Source organism: Mobula birostris, chromosome X, assembly GCF_030028105.1.
Source record: "Mobula birostris isolate sMobBir1 chromosome X, sMobBir1.hap1, whole genome shotgun sequence".
Lineage (NCBI taxonomy): Eukaryota > Metazoa > Chordata > Chondrichthyes > Myliobatiformes > Myliobatidae > Mobula > Mobula birostris.
This window is the reverse complement of record NC_092402.1, coordinates 63,463,860-63,485,119: the sequence shown is the minus strand read 5'-3', so window position 1 is coordinate 63,485,119 and position 21,260 is coordinate 63,463,860. Positions and strand designations below refer to the sequence as shown.

The window sequence follows — 21,260 nt, the reverse complement described above, 5'->3', positions numbered from 1 at the left end:
CAGCGAAGACTGATCTCGCAGGCTGTCTCTCACTAACAAGGGAGAGAGTGATATCGCTCCTGCCACAGCAAGAGTGAAGACCAACAGCTCGCTGTTTCGATGTTACAGTCTGCAGCGCTGCTTATTTTGACAGGAATGTACATTGCTGTCCCAATGTTCTGATCTCCCGCGACGCTTCAGTTGGCGACCCGGATACACAAGGCAAAGGTTGGAGCATTAATTTTTTCTTAATCTTCCACATTCCACGGTGATATTTTCATTCTATTTTTCCTTTCTCAAAAGCTTCTTAAAATATCCTTTATTTTTGCCCTCTTCTAAAAGCCATCTTAACTGAAAGCTTTTGATGTGGCAGGACAATGCATAAACTAATATACTATATTTTATTCATTGAAGGGATGTGACCTTTGGAAACCAAATGAAATGAGAAAATCTGTCACAGGAATCTTGTCCAATGTGTCATTCAACTAGACAGACACCTGTCAGTAGCTATAAATGCTTGATTTTAAGTTAGCTTGACAAGGAATAGTGTTCCAGTTAAGTGCCATTTTCTTCTGTACTCTTCTCTATTTAAATCACAATGAGAACAACACCTGCTGTCATTATCAAAGCTATTCAGGATTCTTCCCAGCTTGTTAGTCTTATCTGTCTGACAACCATGATATGTTAATCGGCCCATAATGCTGAAGCTGTCACTGCCTTTAATTGGAAATACTAGTTAAGGGTCTGGTTTATGAGAACTTTAGTTGAAGCTTGGTTTTCTCAGAATGCAAGAGGAAGCCTTGCAGTTTCCAAAATTGTTTCCATTGTGTCCAGAATCTCCTCTTCTCTCCCCACCACCCCCCCCCCAACCCCACTCCGACTTCTATGATACTTCCACTGGCTGCTCTTCAGGAGATATGCCTTTGTGTAAATTTCCTGGTCTGTGGAGACATGTTATGGATATGAGCACAAGAGAATCTGCAGATGCTTGAAATCCAGAGCAAAAACAAACAAACACCACACACACACACACACACACACACACACACACACACACACACCCTCCTCTCTTCTTCCCCTCCTCCCCCCCGAAGGAACTCAGCTGGTCAGGCAGTATCTATGGAAATGAATAAACCATCAATGTTTTGGCTGGAGACCCTTTATCCGGACTAGAAAGGAAGGGGGAGGAAGCCAGAATAAGGTGGAGGCCGGAGAAGAAGTACAAGCTAGAAGGTGATAGGTGAAGCTAGGTGGGTGGAGGGGGGGGGGGGGGGGAGGAGGAAGGCAGATGAAGTAAGAAGGGTGGTGATGGGTGAAAAAAGGTAGTGTGGTATTTTTTTTTACCTATCACCTCCCATTTTCTTCATTCCCTCCCTCCCCAACCCACCTGCTCTCACCTATCACCTTCGAGCTTGTACTCCTTCCCTCCACTTTATTCTGGCTTTCTCCCCTTTCCAGTCCAGTTATGGAAATTGCTTTTACAGCCTTATTACACCATAGGAATGCATTTTGGGTTGGTCTGGAGAATACTACCAAGCAAGTGGATTGGTATGACTGAGTTCATTACATTTGCTGCAATCTCTTTTCCCTTCAAGAAATATTGATTGGTCTCAAAGGTTGAAGACTTAATACCTAGTGGTATTAATGGAAAGTAGATTGATTAATGTGTGCTAATTGTGCAGAGTCAGCCAGGACACTTGAATATCTCACCATTCATTAATACTGAACAGATTATGCAGCTCATTGGAAAGTCGGGTAGGAAATGGCTATTCAGCTCATTGAACTTGGGGTTAGAAATGGTATTATGGAGTTGCTCTCTTCAAAACCAACACTGGAAAGCACAAAAAATCTCCATTCAGGCCATCAGAGGAAACCTTTCATACACTGACTAACAGCTTCAATACAAAACAAAGTGATGGAGCCCACAAGAAAGGTCACAGAGCCCTCAAGGATAATCCAGGTCATGGGCCAGTTACGTGGACTGCATAAGACAAGGCGGATGAAAAAACCATCCCAAAGCAAAGCAACAAGATTGCAGAGCAAACCCAGATTGTCTGTGCATTTCTAGGGCCTGAGCAATGTTAAATATTAACACAAAGTGAGTCAGTCTGGGCAGTTTTAAGTGTTTTTATAATTTAACAATGAATCAATTTTTAGTATGATGTCTCCACTCGCACTGGCACGCTTTCACCTTTGTATTCAGGGTGTCATTTATTCCCTGTGCCTGGCTGTTGTGCCACTCAATATCAGTCTTTGTTGGCATCCCCTTTACTGGGAAGTTGTGATCTCAGGTTTGCCTTTCCTTCTGTTTCCATTAACCTCTTCGCTAATCTCCCTTTTACATGCTTCCACTTCTCAGAAACAAATTCCAGGTTTAATATCACTGGCATGTGTCATAAAATTTGTTTTATGCAGCAGCAGTACCTACAATGCATAATTAGATAAATTACAATGAGAAATATAATTTGTATATTTAAAAAAAATAAGTAGTTCAAAGTACATTTATTCTCAAAGTATGTACATTATACAATCTTGAGATTTGTCTCCTAACAGGCAGCCACAAAACAAAGAAACACCATAGAACCCATAAAGAAAGATGTTCAAACACCCAATGTACCAAGAGAAAGAAAAAACAAATCATACAAACAACAAAAGTAAGCAAATAGCATTTAGAACAAAATTGAGTCCTCGACACGAAGCCCAGAGCAGGCCTCGGCCTCAGCCTCAGCCTCAATGTCAGTGTAGCGCAGAGCCGAGTAAACATCGCAGAGCAGCAAGCAGATCAGGCCTGACCTTAGTCTCTACCTTTTTGATCGTGAGGTAGTGTTCATTGTCCATTCAGAAATCTGATAGCAGAAGGGAAGAAGCTATTCCTGAAACTTTGTGTGTCTGTCTGTCTTCAGGCTCCTGTACTACCTCCTTGATGGTAGGAATGAGTATTTTCCTCACCTATACTTTCCTGATTATTAGAAACCACTCTCCCTTCCCCTGCCTCACTTGTAATCTGTGCAACTGTGAGATGACTAAGCTTTTTCTCTTTTTTAAGAATATTCTCAGCACTAACCCAGATCGTACTGTAGCAGAGTAGCATAGGATACAATCTAAGGTGTATGGAAGCATAACAATTATGCTACTGGATAAAAACTGAAGAGCTCATTCCAGGTAATTGTTGAATTGCTTAATCCATTAAATAAAATGATTAAAACACTGATTTCATTCATGACCATTTGAGCCACAGATGTTGTAAAAACTCATCGAGCTCACTAACATCCTTTTTGTAAATGTATAAAATAAGACCATAAGACATAGGAATAGAATTAAGCCATTTAGCCCATTGAGTTTGCTGTGCTATTCCATCATGGCTAATCCCTGATCCCACTCAACCCCATACAACTGGCTTCTCTCCATACCCTTTGATGCCCTGACCAATCAGGAAACTATCAACTTCCACCTTAAATATATGCATGGATTTGGCGTCCACTGCAGTCAGTGTTAGAACATTTCACAAATTTACTACTCTCTGGCTAAAAAATATTCCTCCTTTGATCTAGAAGGTCGTCCCTCAATTTTGAGGCTGTAAAGGCCAATTTATACTTCTGCGTCAAATCTACACCGTACCCTATGCCATAGCCTGACGCGCACCTCCCCAAAATTGTAACTACGCATTGCGGCGACGCAGACAGTAACAAATGTGATTGGTCTGCTTGGTAACATTGCTTGGAGACAATGAACCAAATCGTCAAATCTACCTGCCAACATCCGAAAATACAGGGAAATGCATTTCCTCGTCCATGCCTCTTAGTGGCTGGATAAGTACAGAAAATTCACCCTCCTTCTGCCTCAATCCATTCAATGGTCTCCTCCAACGTCTTCTCTCTTTTCTGCATTGCAGTAATTTCAATAAAAGTAACTCTTGTTCAACACTTATTAGCTCCAACTCTAACATGATGCGCTCAGTTTCAGTCACCATTGTTTGAAGTACACAAAGAAACTCAACACAGTGGCATAGAAACCCCACAGCCAACTAGCATTTTGGCGGTGAATTGCAGAGAGACACAGACACACCAACGCACAAGTCTAAATGCTCACAATGGCGTAGGCCATTTGCATAGGCTATGGCATAGAGCCTACGCAGAAGTATAAATCAGCCTTTACCTTGAGTTCTGGATACCCCACCATGGAAATCATCCTCTCCACATCCACCCTGTCTAGTCCTTTGAACATTCGGTAGGTTAACAGAAATTATATATATTTTTAAAAAGTGAGGAGGTGTTCATGGGTTCAATGTCCATTTTGGAATCGGATACTCATCTGTTGGTGGCCACAAGCACGGTGAAGGATCAACACCTTGTATTCCATCTGGGTAGCCTCCAAACTGATGGCATGAATATTGATTTCTTCTTCCAGTTAAAAATTCCCTCCCCTTTCTTCTTCTGTTCCCCACTCTGTTGTCTTACCTCTTCTCACCTGCCTATCATCTCCCCCTGTGGTCCCCCCCCTTCCCTTTCTCCCATGCTCCACTCCTCTCCTATCAGATTCCTTCCTCTCCAGCCCATGACCTTTCCCACCCACCTGGTTTCACCTATCACTTTCTAGCTATCCCCCTTCCCCTCTCACCCCCTTTTATTCTTCCTTCTCAGTCCTGAAGACGTGTCTTGGCCGGAAACGCCTACTGTTTATTCATTTCCATGAACGCTGTCTGACCTGCTGAGTTCCTCCAGTACTTTGTGCATTACTGATGATCAAAAACTCAATCTGACCATAAAACTCATGGTAGAGGTGATACCTGTCCTCCCTTGCAATGAAATGTGGGCCATCTACAGTAAGCAGTAACAATGACATAAGTTCAGTAAGATGTATATAAACACAACCACGTAATGCGAAACAGCTAAGATGTTACCAGAACATGTAGAAAGGAGAACACTAACAAGAGATGAGCAGAAACCGGTAAGCACAAAGCCCAAAGAGCTGGAAAATAAGCTAATTAAATTGTGCAATGCATGTCCCTCTGGAACAGGTTTGAAGTAATGTGCCAATCCGTAACAAGCATATTGGGCAGCACAGCTCATGCATGCGTGTGAAAACCCCATTAATCGTCTTTCTGAACCAGAAGGATCTCTTATGATAGGAGCAGGAATGGACCACTCAGCTTCTCAAACCTGACCGGCTGTTCAATATGACCACAGCTGATCTGATCCAGGCCTCAACCACTCCTCTGTGCCAGTTTTCCCCACAGCTCTCAATTCCATCCCTTTCTTTACGCTTTCTTTAAATACCTCCAGCGATCCAACCTCCATAAACACACCAGAGTAGAGAGTTTCAGAATCAAGTTCAATATCACTGGCAAATGTTGTGAATTTTTTTTGTCTTTGCAGCAGCAGTACATTGCAATACATAAAAAAAAACAATTATAGTAAGTGTATATTAAATAGTTCAATTAAATTAGCGTAAAAATAGAAATGAAAAAGTAGTGATGTAGTGTTCATGGGTTCACTATCCATTCAGAAATTGGATGGCAGAGGGGAAGAAGCTGTTCCTGAATGTTTGAGTGTGTGCTTTCAGTCTTCTGTACCTCCTTCCCGGTGCTAGCAATGAGAATAAGGCATAACCTGAGTGATGGGGGACATTAATGATGGACGCCACCTTTTTGAGGCATCACTCCTTGAAGATGTTCTTGATACTACGGAGGCTAGTGCCCATGGTGGAGCTGATTGTTTACAACTTTTTGGGTTGAGTTGTTCACTGATTTTGGCAATCCATTTGCAAACATTTTGTCACCATACAAGGCGATATCATCAATGCACTCTTCACTTGTCTCCTCGTATGGTGACAAAAGGTTTATAAATGGATTGCCAAGATTGGAAAACAACTCAACTCAACCCAACCAACAACCACCTGAGCTACACATTTGCGGAGTTATTTCCAAGTGTACAACACTCTACAGCTTATTTCAATCCTGTACAGTAGCCCTTCCATACCAGACGGTGATGCAGCCATTCAGAATGCTCTCCATGGTACAGCTGTAGAAATTTGCGAGCGTCTTTGTGACATAACAAATCTCCTCAGACTCCTAATGAAATTTACCCATTGTCACTCCTTCTTTGTAACTGCATCAGTATGTTGGGTCCAGAGATTCACCGTATCTTGCGGAAAGGAAATCTGGCATCCTTAACCAGACTCTCGGACAAGGTTGGTGATTTTTGGGTTCCCTCTGAAATAGCCCTGTAAGGCATTCAACTGTACCAAACCACTGCAGTGCAGAAGAACCTTTACCACCAGTTAATCAATTAAGACTTGCCAATTAATGTTGACTTCCCTGTGATATTCATAATTTCCTTTTCATACATACAGGAGGTGATATTGAAGGAATAGGATCAATATCTGAGAGCTTTGAAAGTTGGACAGGTGGGATTTGAGGAGATAACGAAAGAAGGACTTGATCTGTAATGATCCTTACCATCAAAGTCCTTGCCCTTGCTGTTAAAGTTGCAGACAACTGGCATTTTACTGTACATGAGGGAAATTTTACTTTGGTGTCATTGAGGGAGGACACAGCATATTCCTGGGGTTTTGTTTTAAAAAAAAGAATGCAGTGATTTAATGGGTTAGTACATACTCAAACCTGTTTCATGGCAATGTTGTCAGATTTGACTCTGAACCATATAGGAAGATGTATTAGTCCAGAGGGGAGCAAACATTGTCTAAAGAGGAAAGTTTAAGCAATTGGAGAAAATTTATGACACAAGGAGGCTATTCAGCCTACCTTGCCTGTGCCAGCACTTGGCCAGCTTAACCTCATCTTCATGTAATGAGAGTTTCTACCTCCTCCTCCCTTTCTGGTTTGAGTTCCAGATCCCTACCATACTCTGGGTGGGGTGGGGGGGGGGTGAAATGCACCAGCTCTCCTTCAGATATTCCAATAATCACCTTTTTTTCAGAGCCCTCTACTCAGGAAAATTCATTCTGTGCAGCCTCCTCTATTTTTCACAGTTTTAACTCTTCCCCACACTCATTTGAAGGAAAACAACCTCAGACGATCCAATCTTTCCCCTTGGTTATAATTTCCTTGTCCTGTCAATATCCTCATAAATTACTTCTGTACCTTCTCCAGTGGAATTCTGCCTCTCCTGTAACATAATTCCCAGAACTCTGTACTATATTTGAGTTGTGAAGCCTCTTAAAGAAGAGGGGGATTAAAGATTTTGGGAAGGAATTCCAGCATTTCGGGGAAACGTGGTGGTGGTGTTCTATACTCAGTAGCCACTTTATTAGGTACACCTGTACACCTGCTTGTTAATTCAAATATTTAATCAGCCAATCATGTGGCAGCAACTCAATGCATAAAAGCATGCAGACATGGTCAAGAGGTTCATTTGTTCAGACCAAATGACAGAATGGGGAAGAAATGTGATCTAAGTGACTTTGACTGTGGAATGATTGGTGCCAGTTGGGTTGGTTTGAGTATCTCAGAAACTGCTGATCTTCAAGCACAAGTGTCTCTAGAGTTTACAGAGAATGGTGCAAAAACCATCCAGTGAGTGGCAGTTCTGTGGGCAAAAACACCTTGTTAATGAGAGAGGTCAGAGGAGAATAGCCAGACTGTTTCAAACTGTCACTTTCTTGTCAGCAACTCAAATAACCACGAGTTACAACTGTTAGAACCATAGAAACTACAGCACAGAAACAGGCCTTTTGGCCCTTCTTGGCTGTGCCGAACCGTTTTCTGCCTAGTCCCACTGACCTGCACACGGACCATATCCCTCCATACACCTCCCATCCATGTATCTGTCCAATTTATTCTTAAATGTTAAAAAAAGAACCCGCATTTACCACCTCGTCTGGCAACTCATTCCATACTCCCACCACTCTCTGTGTGAAGAAGCCCCCCCCCCCCAATGTTCCCTTTAAACTTTTCCCCCCTCACCCTTAACCCATGTCCTCTGGTTTTTTTCTCCCCTTGCCTCAGTGGAAAATGCCTGCTTGCATTCACTCTATCTATACCCATCATAAATTTATATACCTCTGTCAAATCTCCCCTCATTCTTCTACGCTCCAGGGAATAAAGTCCTAACCTATTCAACCTTTCTCTGTAACTGAGTTTCTCAAGTCCTGGCAACATCTTTGTAAACCTTCTCTGCACTCTTTCAACTTTATTTATATCCTTCCTGTAATTTGGTGACCAAAACTGAACACAATACTCCAGATTCAGCCTCACCAATGCCTTACACAACCTCACCATAACATTCCAGCTCTTATACTCAATACTTTGATTAATAAAGGCCAATGTACCAAAAGCTCTCTTTACGACCCTATCTACCTGTGATGCCACTTTTAGGGAATTTTGTATCTGTATTCCCAGATCCCTCTGTTCCACTGCACTCCTCAGTGCCTTACCATTAACCCTGTATGTTCTACCTTGGTTTGTCCTTCCAACGTGCAATACCTCACACTTGTCTGTATTAATCTCCATCTGCCATTTTTCAGCCCATTTTTCCAGCTGGTCCAAGTCCCTCTCTGCAGGCTCTGAAAATCTTCCTCACTGTCCACTACACCTCCAATCTTTGTATCATCAGCAAATTTGCTGATCCAATTTACCACATTATCATCCAGATCATTGATATAGATGACAAATAACAATGGACCCAGCACTGATCCCTGTGGCACACCACTAGTCACAGACCTCCACTCGGAGAAGCAATTCTCTACTACCACTCTTTGGCTTCTTCCATTGAGCCAATGTCTAATCCAATTTACCACCTCTCCATGTATACCTAGCGACTGAATTTTCTTAACTAACCTCCCATGTGGGACCTTGTCAAAGGCCTTACTGAAGTCCATGTAGACAATATCCACTGCCTTCCCTTCATCCACTTTCCTGGTAACCTCCTTGAAAAACTCCAATAGATTGGTCAAACATGACCTACCACGCACAAAGCCATGTTGACTCTCCCCAATAAGTCCCTGTCTATCCAAATGCTTGTAGATTCTGTCTCTTAGTACTCCCTCCAATAACTTACCTACTACCGACGTTAAACTTACCGGCCTATAATTTCCTGGATTACTTTTCGATCCTTTTTTAAATAATGAAACAACATGAGCCACTCTCCAATCCTCTGGCACCTCACCTGTAGACAGCGACATTTTAAATATTTCTGCCAGGGCCCCTGCAATTTCAACACTAGTCTCCTTCAAGGTCCGAGGGAACACCCTGTCAGGTCCGGGGGATTTATCCACTTTAATTTTCCTCAAGACAGCAAGGACCTCCTCCTTTTCGATCTGTACAGTTTCCATGATCTCACTACTTGTTTCCCTTAATTCCATAGACTTCATGCCAGTTTCCTTAGTAAATACAGACGCAAAAAACCTATTTAAGATCTCCCCCATTTCCTTTGGTTCCGCACATAGCCGACCACTCTGATCTTCAAGAGGACCAATTTTATCCCTTACAATCCTTTTGCTCTTAATATATCTGTAAAAGCTCTTTGGATTATCCTTCACTTTGACTGCCAAGACAACCTCATGTCTTCTTTTAGCCCTCCTGATTTCTTTCTTAAGTATTTTCTTGCACTTCTTATACTCCTCAAGCACCTTATTTACTCCCTGCTTCCTATACATGTCATACAACTCCCTCTTCGTCTTTATCAGAGTTGCAATATCCCTTGAGAACCAAGGTTCCTTATTCCTATTCACCTTGCCTTTAATCCTGACAGGAACGTACAAATTCTGCACTCTCAAAATTTCTGCTTTGAAGGTTTCCCACCTACCGATCACATCCATGCCAGAGAACAACCTGTCCCAATCCACGCTTTTTAGATCCTTTCTCATTTCTTCAAATTTGGCCTTCTTCCAGTTAAGAACCTCAACCCTAGGACCAGATCTATCCTTGTCCATGATCAAGTTGAAACTAATGGTGTTATGATCACTGGAACCAAAGTGCTCCCCTGCACACACTTCTGTCACTTGTCCTAACTCGTTTCCTAACAGGAGATCCAATATTGCATCCCCTCTAGTTGGTCCCTCTATATATTGATTTAGAAAACTTTTCTGAACACATTTTACAAACTCTAAACCATCTAGACCCCTAACAGTATGGGAGTCCCAATCAATATATGGAAAATTAAAATCCCCTACCACCACAAATTTATGTTTCCTGCAGTTGCCTGTTGTGCGGAAGAGCATCTCTGAGTTGATTATTTTCAACCTTGAAGTGGATGGGCTACAGAAGCAGAAGATTACAAACATACACTCAGTGGTCACCTTATTAGCTGCAGGAGGTACTTAATTGATACAGATTATGCGGCTGCCTGCTTCAGCAAGGCATTGGAGGAGTTGGTGTGCAGTCCGACAGCGAGTGATCGTCTTAGTTGCTTTTCTTGCGATGCTGCAAGTTAAGATTCACTGATTTATTTGCAGACCAGGGGTGGGTGCGGCAGGAAGCTGCGCGTTCTTGGTCATAGGGAGGATGGTGTGGCACAGCCTTCAAGCTGGAGTCAGTGCTGCCCCCAGTTCGTTTGGCAGAAGACATTGTGTTGTGTTTGACTACAGACTGCTGCAACATACATGGACTTGGGGTCTTGCACTACATTTTTTTTGTGTGACTAAATTTTGCTGATACAGCTGGTCCCTGTTTTCTGAACGTTCACTTTACGACACCTCGCTATTACAAAAGACCTATATTAGTTACCTGTTTTCGCTAACAGAAGGTGTTTTCACTGTTACGAGAAAAGGCAGCGTGCGCCCGAACAGCCAAGCTCCTCCCCTGGAACTGCATTCTAGCCAGCATTGCTTAAACACGTGCTTTATCTAGATTTATTTTGTGCATCCGTTAGCAAGATGAGTTCTAAGGTATCGGAAAAGCCTAAAAGAACTCATAAGGATGTTACACTTAGTGTAAAACTAGACATAATTAAGCGTTTCGATCGTGGTGAACAAAGTAAGGACATTGTCCGCGCGTTGAACTTGCCTGTGTCCACCATTCGCACTATTTATACACAGAGAGAGAGAATTTTGAAAGCTGCCGATGTTACTGTTGGTTCTGCTCATAGCAAAGTGGTCTCTCTTAGTCGGCATCCAATAATGGATAAAATGGAAAGTCTATTGCTTGAGTGGATTGATGGGTGTACAAAGCATGTTGTTCCATTAAGTTTCCTTATACTTAAGGAGAAATCAGTCTTTTTAATAAGCTGAAACAGAAAGCACTGGACGATGGTGATGAAAGTGTTGCGAAAGTGGAATTTAAAGGTAGTCATGGGTGGTTTGATTGGTTTCTGAGGCGAGGGCAGCTTCATAGTTTAACGTTTACCGGAGAGAGTGCTTCGGCTGATGCTGAAGCTGCCGAAAAGTTCCCAGCAGAACTGAAGAAGATAATTACAGAACGTGGTTATTCGTATAAGTGTTTAACTGTGACGAAACTGCAATTTATTGGAGTCTTCCCGATTCTGGTAAGTGAAACTACACTGTACATGCATTATTTCTACTTTATATAGGCTGTGTATTTTTGTGTGTTATTTGGTATGATTTGGCAGCTTCATAGCTTAAAGGTTACTGGAGAGAGTGTTTCTGCCGAGAGTGGTTGCGCTGTGTTTCTGCCGAGAGTACTGCTGTGAGATTTTTGCTGCGCCAGACAGTGCTGCAGAAAAGTATTTCTACTTTATATAGGCTGTGTATTTATCATATCATTCCTGCTTTTACTATATGTTACTGTTATTTTAGGTTTTGTGTGTTATTTGGCATGATTTTGTAGGTTATTTTTTGGGTCTGGGTATGCTCAAAAATTTTTCCCATATTAATAAATGGTAATTGCTTCTTCACTTTATGACATTCCGGCTTATGACCCGTTTCACAGGAATGCCCTACCTTCGGATAGCGGCGGAAACCTGTATCTTGTGTGTGCTATATGTACTTTGTGCTGTGTTTTGCACCATGGCCTTGGAGTAATGCTGTTTCATTTGGCTGTATTCATGGGTATTCATGTATGGTTGAATGACAATTAAACCTGAACTTGAACTGACTGACAGCTCAAACACCATCTACAAATTTGCTGACGATACAACCATTGTTGGTAGAATCTCAGGTGGTGATGAGAGAGCGTACAGGAGTGAGATATGCCAACTAGTGGAATGGTGCCGCAGCAACAACCTGGCACTCAATGTCAGTAAGATGAAAGAGCTGATTGTGGACTTCAGGAAGGGTAAGACGAAGGAACACATACCAATCCCTCATAGAGGGATCAGAAGTGGAGAGAGTGAGCAGCTTGAAGTTCCTGGGTGTCAAGATCTTTGGGGATCTAACCTGGTCCCAACATATCGATGTAGTTATAAAGAAGGCAAGACAGTGGCTATATTTTATTAGGAGTTTGAAGAGAATTGGCATGTCAACAAATACACTCAAAAACTTCTATAGTTGTACCGTGGAGAGCATTTTGACAGGCTGCATCACTGTCTGGTATGGAGGGGCTACTGCACAGGACCGAAATAAGCTGCAGAAGGTTGTAAATCTAGTCAGCTCCATCTTGGGCACTAGTCTGCAAAGTACCCAGGACATCTCTAAGGAGCAGTGTCTCAGAAAGGCAGCGTCCATTATTAAAGACCTTTAGCACCCAAGGCATGCCCTTTTCTCACTGTTACCATCGGGTAGGAGATACAGAAGCCTGAAGGCACACACTCAGTGAGTCAGGAACAGTTTCTTCCCCTCTGCCATCTGATTCCTGAATGGACATTGAAGCTTTGGACACTACCTCACTTTTTTAAAATATACAGTATTTCTGTTATTGCATGTTTTTAAAAATCTGTGCAATATACATAATTGATTTACTTGCTTATTTATTCTTCTTATTATTTTTATTTTATTTATTTTTTTCTCTCTGCTAGATTATGTATTGCAATGAACTGCTGCTGCTAAGTTAACAAATTTCATGTCACATGCCGGTGATAATAAACCTGATTCTGATTATTGGCCATTTCTATTTTCTTGAGTTCTGTTCTCAAATGGACTCCGAGCTGAAACAATGTAGGATGAGAAGGATCCCCGTTCCTGCATCTGGCAGGTTGATGAGGATATTGGAGATTCTTTCCCTGGAGCAATGAGTAGCTACAGCATATACTCATCTCCACCTCAAGTCTAAAAGAGATTCAAAACTCTCTGGAAACTCATTGGGGTTTCCAAGCTAAAAGGTCTGTGAAGCATCTGCTCACAGCACATAGGGTCTGGCAACATCCCTGCACCTCCGGGTTTGGGAGCTGGAGGGCCAAACATGTCTAAGTGGAGCAAATTTTTTTGCGATCCAGATTATTGTCCACTACGCTCCTTTACAATGTGTATGTGGAGAGAAGCAAGGACTGAGATAGGGTTTGGCTGTGGCAATTTTTGTGGAAGAGTTTGACAGCGCTCTGTCTGGCCTCCTACTAGAAGAGTGGACCCTTGCATGATATACCGATAATGGTATTGTTCCTTGACACTGCCTTTTATCAAAAGCATTGTCAATGTGTTTCAATCTATGACACGATTCAGCCTTTTGAATCTCAGTGGGTTTAATTCTAAATGAAAGCAGAAAAGGCACGAAACACTCAGCAAGTCAGTCAGCATCTATGGAGAGAGAAACTGACTAGTATGATTTAACATGCCCAGAATTCTATCCTATTTTTCTTTCAAATATACCATTTTCTGCATTCCTCCTCTGAGATCCCTCACCAAGATTTGATGCTCATCCTCAGAGAAAACTTGGCTTGCCTCATTGGCTTCTTAAGACTTTCTTGCCCTTCTCCTCCCAGATCATAACCCCTTTTAACCCGGACCCTGCTGGCCAGTTTTATTCCATCAGAACTGTTTCACCTTTTCCAAGCTACAGTACGTACAAACCAAGAAGATGGATAATCAGCAAATAACAAACTGGTCTGTCGGCCCTACCGTCTGTGAATTAAAATCCTCCTCCTTTAGCCCTCCCCTCTAACAAGCCATGTAAACTTTCCAAAGAGAGGCCAAAATCCTCAGGATGAAAATGAGGAAACTGTATTGTGGAAAATTTCTCCGAGCAAATGAAGCCATTGAAACTCACCCATCAAAGAAAAGCCCTCAACACAGTACATTTTCTACCACAGTCTAGAATTTTAAAATTCTCTTCCTTCTTTTCACACTCTTCCTGCCTCTGAAAGTAGACCCTAAAGCATTTTGTTCTTCCCCAAGATACTCTGCTTGGCAATCCCAACATTTCATAGTTCCAGTCCTGCCTTCTCTATAGGTCCTGAGGCTCTGTATCAGCTCCTGAAACATCTTGAAATCTTTTGCAACACTAAATGAGGCATATGGATTCCAATTGCTTTTTATTTTGCCAACTCCACCTCCACCATCTGGGACTCTGGTGACCCAAAGGTGTTTATATTTCCTGTGCTATGACAAGCTCTCGGTACTGCCACTGTTAATGCACTGCAAAATGACAATTGTCTTGAGGATATCTTTACAAAGTAGATGTTATCAGTTTTATATATAGGGAAAAAATGATGAGGCTTGAGATGAAATGAAGATATTTTCTCATAAAATAGCCTAAATATGTTTGAAACCAGCAGCAGAACAAAGCCTTGCTGTTTTTGGTGTTCAATCTCCCGTTAGATGGAACACTGAATTAAGGCTGTGCCTCCTCTTTCCAGCCAGTGGGTGTCACTGTTGTCAGATGCTGGGACTTCCTGGCAATTGTTCCTGCCACCTAGTGGATTGTTATTACAAACCCAGTGGCGATGGCAGCTTCAGTTATAAATTAGTATTTATCAGATAATGATACAGTCGCATTTGTATCAATGTAGCATTTTTGACACATCGAGTAATACTGTGGATCAGAACTCCAAAGTCAAGCAATGAAACCACCAAACGAAACTGAAATATTAACTTTGCTTCTCTCTCCATGGATGCTTTCTAACCTGCTGCATGCAAAGGCTGAATAGTGTGATAGATTGAAAACATTACCCTTGAAATTAAAAAAGAGAATAGCTTTATTTGTCACATGTACATTGAGTAAACAGTGGAACACTTCATTTTTGGATCAGATCAAATCAAATCAGCGAGGATTGTGCTGGGCTGCCCACAAGTGTTGCCACGCTTCTGGCACCAACACAGCATGCGTGCAACTCACTAACCCTAACCGTACATCTTTGAAATGCTGGCGGAAACCCACACAGTGGTGGGGAGAACATACAATCTCCTTACAGACAGAGGTAGGGATCGAACCCCAATCACTGATCACTGCCTAAGTGATTGCACTAACCGCTACGCTTCCGTGCTGTCCTTGGTCAATGCTGAGTATTGGCACCACGAATTGGGGTTGTCTTTAATCATTTGACCTATATGTTCTTGAATTTAGCTTCAGTCTGATATATAGTTGTAGGTCACACTTGTACTTGTGCGTCAGATGGTTGAGCACTCAAGAATCACTCCAGAATAGGGGTTCCAAACATTTTTTACACCATGGACTAATATCATTAAGCAAAGAGTCTGTGGACCCCAGGTTGGGAAACCCTACTCTGGAAGACTTGAGCACAAACTTGCAGGCTGCCTGTCTGAGCTGTACTGTGGGAATCCCACATTACTGCAATTTAAGGTCTGACTTTGAGATGGGATATTAAAAGTGCATCCTGTGCCTCTCCTCTCAGGTGGATGCGAAATATGCTGCAGTAGTGTTTGAAGTTCAGAGGAGTGGACAATGTTTCTCACTCAACTTAAAGATGATTATCTGGTTGTCATCATTTGGTCCTGAGAGCTTACTATGCACAAACTTGCCAGTGGATAATATGCCCCTCACATCAAAAATACTTAATTGGCTGCAAAGTGCTTTTGGACAACATTAAATAGTGAAAGTACTTTAAAAATGGCCAGAATTGCTTCTTTTTTGTCTGCTGCCTTTTATGATCAATCTAGAGTTGATCAAAATAATGAATCTACAAATAGGCTGAAGCTGCCTGTTTCTGCCATGTGAAAGCAAAGAGTTGATTCCCTGTACTGAAACACCCACTGGGACGATACTGTTCTGATAAACTTCTGAATCTGCTGTCAAGAGTTGGTGAAATAACCTCTTGCCTCTCCATGAACTGGTCAGCACTGCACTAAAGGCGTCAGTTTGATGAAGTTTTGAAAGTATGTGCCAAGACAAAATAATAAAGCCGTCAGTTTTTACCTTTCTTTAAACACCGTTCAGCTGAGTGGCTTGCTAAGCCATTTCAGAAGGACATTAAGAGTCAACCCATATTAGGTTGTCTTCTCCAAACCAGGTAACCATGGCAGAATCTTTCCCTAGACATCAACAAACCAGATAGGTTTTTAACAACAATTTGGTAGTTTCACATCACCAATACTAAAATGCTTTTTAATTGTGGGTTATTTGATTAATGAATATTCCCAATCCAAGGTATTGGGATTCAAATTCGTGCCACTGGATCAACAGGTGAGATTTTGGAATTCCTAGCTGGTAAAATACCACTGCTGTGCCCTGAAGGAGTGAATAGTTTCTGCATCAGTTGCAGGCAATGACCCAGACACAACTTGCATCCAAAACCGTGTGCATGTTGTAAAGGGTTTCCTTCCTCATGGGTTTCCAAGTCACTTTTATTTCCTCAAAATCAACTGTACACCAGCTTTAATATGACTGTAAATGTTGCTCATAGATTTATTTAAAAATGGGAATCTGATGACACAATTGATGGAAAAATCAACCTCAACCCACTTGTGCTGATTGGACTTGTTTGAATTCACTGAAAATGACATTTCATTGATTTTTTAAAAATACCACAAACTCTCAAACTGTGCCTGTTAATTGTTCCTGAGCATAAAGACCTGGATGAATTTCTGGAATTTCCTTGAAGGCCCATGAGTGACTACAATAGGCAGATAATCTGATCAACCATTCCAATTGGTTCCCCCAACCCACTCTATCTCTTGCCTTAGTCACTGCACTGTAGACACTTTAATCCAATTTTTATAATGCTGTTCGCATTGTAAATTCATACTGATATTTATGCACATTTTATTCCATATCCATACTTCAACTTTAAGTTTTTTTTGTATAATTCTTTATAGTTATTGGATGTTGCACCAACACACCACAGCAAATTCTTAATACATGTAAATATATAGCGAATAAAATTGATCCTTGACTTATGATAACTTAGAAAACATTTTAAAGAGGGGACTTAAGGATAGGTTTTTCAAAGAGTTTGTATGAACAATGGACTGAATGTCCTCCCATGGTATGCTTGTTTGCTTCATGGATAATTAAAGTATTGGTGACCTCCCAAACCACTCCACACCCCCCCCCCCACCTTAGATTTGCACTTACAGAATTCACAAAACACTGCCAAAAAATTAGATACAGAATGAAAGTCACTCTCTCAGAATTTATGTGGAAAATAGTAAATAGATGACACAATTTTTTAAACTTGTTTCTTGATATATGCACAGATGATGAAGCTAGCTTTGTATTATTGAAAATGGACCATTTTCTGGCAATGCAAATTTCCTGCAACACAGGTATCTGTACTTGACAACCAGTTCTAGGAAGATGGAAAGCACCTTTCCCTGGAATACTACTTCAGTTGGCCAGAAGGTGGCAACAATGCTGTGTGGTTAGTTCAGTCAAACCTGCATTGAGATGGCTCCCCTCTCCTTGCTGGGCAGGGCAGTCCGATTTTCCAGAAGTAACATGCACAACATGCTGGAGGAACTCAGCAGGTCGGGCAGCATCCATGGAAATGAACAGTCAACGTTTTGGTCCGAGACAAAATTCATTGCTTCCATGTTATGGACCTTCCTAGAGTCATAGAAATCTACAGCACATTACAGGCCCTTTGGCCCATAATGTTGTACCAACCATGTAACCTACTCTGTAAGCTGCCTAGAATTACCCTACTGCATAGTCCTCTATTTTTCTAAGCTTCCTGATTGTATAGTCCTAAAGACTTGAAATTGCAATGTGCTCAGGATTTGACTGAATGTTCACCAATGAGAGGGCAAATAACCAGTCCAATCTCCCGCACAGAAAGGCCTTTAGCAATGTACAGTGTCCAGACATTTTTGGAGGTAAGTATTAAGCATATGGGAGAGCTTTGAACTCCAGTATACAATGGTGAGAAGCAAGTCCTTTTTCTGAAATTATTGGCAGAAACTTCATTCCATACTGTTCCTCATTCTCAAAGAGGAATTTCATTAGCTAGAGAGTGGTGAATCTGTGGAATTCATTGCCACAGATGACTGTGGAGGCCAAGTCACTGGATATATTTAAAGTGAATGTTGATAATTTCTTGATTAGTAGTGGCATCAAAAGTTAAGGGGAGAAAGCAGGAAACTGGGGTTGAGAGGGAAAATAAATCAGCTATGATTGAATGACAGAGCAGACACAATGGGCTGAAAAGCCCAATTCTGTTCCCATGTTTATGGTCTTCAGTAGGGTCAAATACTGAATACCCCACATACTGAACTAACTTGGAGCTTTCAAAGACTGAATGCTGCTGAAATACAAAAAATATAGGAACTCCTCAGCAGGTCGGGCAACAATTATGTAGAGTGAAATTGAGTTAATGTTTTTGTTCAGTGACCTTTCATTAGAACTGCCCTGCTAACACACACATTGTTTTAGACATCCAAAAACAATTAAACTACTTTTGAAAACAATTGAAAACAAATAAAGATCTGAAACACAAATATTCAAAACACAAACAATTTGAAATATTTTGCACACAAAAGGTATGCGCAAATGGCTAATAGAGCTGATGCCTCATAGCTCCAGAGACCTGGGTTCAATCCTGACCTGTGGCACTATCAGTGTGGAGTTTGTGGCCGTGTGGGTTTCCCCTGGGTGCTCCAGTTCCCTCCCACATCCCATAGATGTGCCAGTTGGTGGATTAATTGACCACTGTAAATTCACTAGCAAAAGTGATAATGGAAACGATCTTAGAGTACTTGGTTAGCATGGAAGAGTTGGGCTGAAGGGCTTGTTTCCATGCCGTATTGCTCCAAGAGTTGATGGGATTGTGTGGAAGAAAACAAGGTAGCAGGAGTACAGGGAAATGGGGAATGGAGAGTAGAACTCATGGAGTTCTCCTGCTTGCATGGATCTGGGGAGCTGAATGGCCTTCTGTATTGTAGAAAATAGAAGGTAATATAAAAAAACTGTTCAAACTGGTATAAGAGTGTATTTTCTGGATATTCTTTGGAAGGGGCAGTTAAAAGGGGAATGCTTTTTTTGTCATTCAATATTCAGGATTTGAGTATTGCTGACAAGATCTATCCTTAATTTCCCTTGAGAAGGTGGGAAATGAGCAGCCCTCTTGAATGACTGCAGTCCTTCTTTCTGATGCAGGATCTCCCACAGTGCTGTTGGGAAGGGAGTTCTAGAATTTAGACCCAGTGACGATGAAGGAATGGTGTGTTCCTTGTGGTAGAAGTTACAGGTTTGGGAGGTGCTCTTTGAGTAGCCTGGGTGAGTAACTGCAGTGCATTCTGTAGATTGTGCACACTGTGTGCTAGCGGTGGAGGGAGCGTTTAGTGTTGTGGATGGGGTATCAGTCAGGTGGGCTGCTTTGTCCCGAATGATGTCAAGCTTCAGTGTTGAAGCTGCACTCATCCAGAGCAGTGCAGAGTGTTCCATCATACTCCTGAATTCAGAATCAGGTTTGATATTACTGGCATATGTTGTGAGGTTTGTTGTTATGTGGTAGCAGTACATTGCAATACACACAGGTTTCCCCCGCTATCCGAAGGTAGAGAGTTCCTATGAAATGGTTCGTAAGCCAGAATGTTGTAAAGTGAATAAGTAATTACCATTTATTAATATGGGAAAAAATTTTGAGCGTACCCAGACCCAAAAAATAACCCACAAAATCATGCTAAATAACACACAAAACTTAAAATAACAGTAACATATAGTAAAAGCAAGAATGATATGATAAATACACAGCCTATATAAAGTAGAAATACTTTTCTGCGGCACTGTCTAGTGCAGCGAAAATCTCGCGGCAGCACTCTCGGCTGAAACACTCTCTCCAGTAACCTTTAAGCTATGAAGCTGCCAAATCATACCAAATAACACACAAAAACACAGCCTGTATAAAGTAGAAATAATGTATGTACAGTGTAGTTTCACTTACCGGAATCGGGAAGACTCCAATAAATTGCAGTTTCGTCACAGTTAAACACTTATACGAATAACCACCTTCTGTAATTATCTTCTTCAGTTCTGCTGGGAACTTTTCGGCAGCTTCAGTGCCGAAGCACTCTCTCCAGTAAACATTAAACTATGAAGCTGCCCTCGCCTCAGAAACCAATCAAACCACCCATGACTATCTTTAAATTCCACTTTCGCAACACTTTCATCACCATCGTCCAGTGCTTTCTGTTTCAGCTTATTAAAAAGACTGATTTCTCCTTAAGTATAAGGAAAATTAATGGAACAACATGCTTTGTACACCCATCAATCCACTCAAGCAATAGACTTTCCATTTTATCCATTATTGGATGCCGACTGAGAGACCACTTTGCTACGAGCAGAACCAACAGTAACATTGGCAGCTTTCAAAATTCTTTCTCTCTGTGTATAAATAGTGTGAATGGTGGACACAGGCAAGTTCAACGCACGGACAATGTCCTTACTTTGTTCACCATGATCGAAACGCTTAATTATGTCTAGGTTTATACTAAGTGTAACACCCTTACGAGCTCTTTTAGGCTTTTCCGATACCTTAGAACTCACCTTGCTAACGGATGCACAAAATAAATCGAGAAAAGCACGTGTTTAAGCAATGCTGGCTAGAATGCAGTTCCAGGGGAGGAGCTTGGCTGTTCGGGCGTGCGCTGCCTTTTCTTGTAACAGTGAAAACACCTTCTGTTAGCGAAAACAGGTAACTAATATAGGTCTTTTGTAATAGCGAGGTGTCGTAAAGCGAACGTTCAGAAAACGGGGACCACCTGTAATAAAAACTGCAAATTACTGTAAGAAATATATTTAAAAAGTTAAATTACATAAGGAGTGCAAAAGAGGAAAAAAAGTAGTGAGGTAGTGTACATGGGTTCATTGTCCATTCAGAAATTTGGCAGTGGGGAAGAAGCTGTTCCTGAATCATTGAGTGTTGCCTTCAGGCTCCTGTACCTCCTTCCTTGATGGTAGGAATGAGAAGAGGGCATGCTCTGGGTGATGGGGGTCCTTAATGATGGATGTTGTCTTTTGGAAGCATCGCCTTTTGAAGGTGTCCTGGATGCTGGGAAGACTGGTCCCCATGATGGAGCTGACTGAGTTTACAACTTTCTGC

General features: G+C 41.7%; 1 protein-coding gene and 1 non-coding gene across 3 annotated transcripts in view; one reads left to right on the top strand and one right to left on the bottom strand.

Moving 5' to 3' along the window:
* The window catches only part of asic1b (acid-sensing (proton-gated) ion channel 1b), a 928,708-nt gene that overhangs the window by 672,038 nt on the left and 235,410 nt on the right, over positions 1 to 21,260 (top strand). The gene's annotated exons all lie outside the window — the stretch shown is intronic.
* Positions 4,996 to 5,095, bottom strand: LOC140191962 (small nucleolar RNA U13). The gene has a single exon (XR_011883970.1). It is a non-coding gene; the product is annotated as a small nucleolar RNA U13 (small nucleolar RNA).